The sequence below is a fragment of the Endocarpon pusillum genome, assembly GCF_000464535.1.
Source record: "Endocarpon pusillum Z07020 unplaced genomic scaffold scaffold2335, whole genome shotgun sequence".
Lineage (NCBI taxonomy): Eukaryota > Fungi > Ascomycota > Eurotiomycetes > Verrucariales > Verrucariaceae > Endocarpon > Endocarpon pusillum.
The window spans coordinates 1-865 of NW_006916175.1; positions in this window are offsets into that span (position 1 = coordinate 1).

The following is an 865-nucleotide window of genomic DNA, read 5'->3' on the forward strand; positions in this document are numbered from 1 at the left end:
TTAAGATATATTATTAATAATTAATCTACTAGCGACAGACAGATACTTTTACGTGGTGCTAGTAACTAGTATCTTATCTCTGTTAGGGGCAGAGATAAGAGAAGCAAAGATCTGTCTATAGGCAGCGCGTGGGATACGTTGTCGAGTTGCAGCTGCGGCGAAAGTGGTAGGGATGGTAAGTGAAAATTTTTTACACTGCTGAAAATTTTTACCGCAGGCAGTCAACAATAACATTATTGAACAACAGCCACTTCTCTTATTGTATACCCGTTATAATAATCCTTCGAAATCAAGTCACTCTGCATTAGTGACTGCCTGATTCCTTAAAGAAAACCTGATTCGAGACACCTCTCCTCTGGAATCGACATAGCTATCCGCTGGCTATGCGTTTGAGGCACGCATCACAGGCAACCTCGGCAACACAGTGTCAGCACCGTACGCTAACTCAATCTAATATACAGAATTCTGTTTCTACTCTATAGTTTCTCTCTCTAGCCTCCTCTATAAAACAATATAATGTGAATCGCAGACAATAAGGGCGTATTTATAGGTCTGTTCTTAATAAGGACACAACAGAGATAAGAGATTAGAAGTGTAAGTATCATAAATACTTATTAATAAGCTATTATAAACTAGAGTTAATGTCTAATTTCAGAGGTATATTAGGCCCTTACTAAGATTAAGGTGCGTATTATATATAGTGCGTTAGTAAGTTATATATATAGTATTAATAAGAGTATTAGAGAAAGAGGTTTTTCTATAGAGCAGGAATGTAGTCTTAGTAAATATTATTAGAATAGGGTTCTCTAACTTTAAGCACGAAGTCAGAAACAGATATAAGTATAAAGTAATATATATATATAAT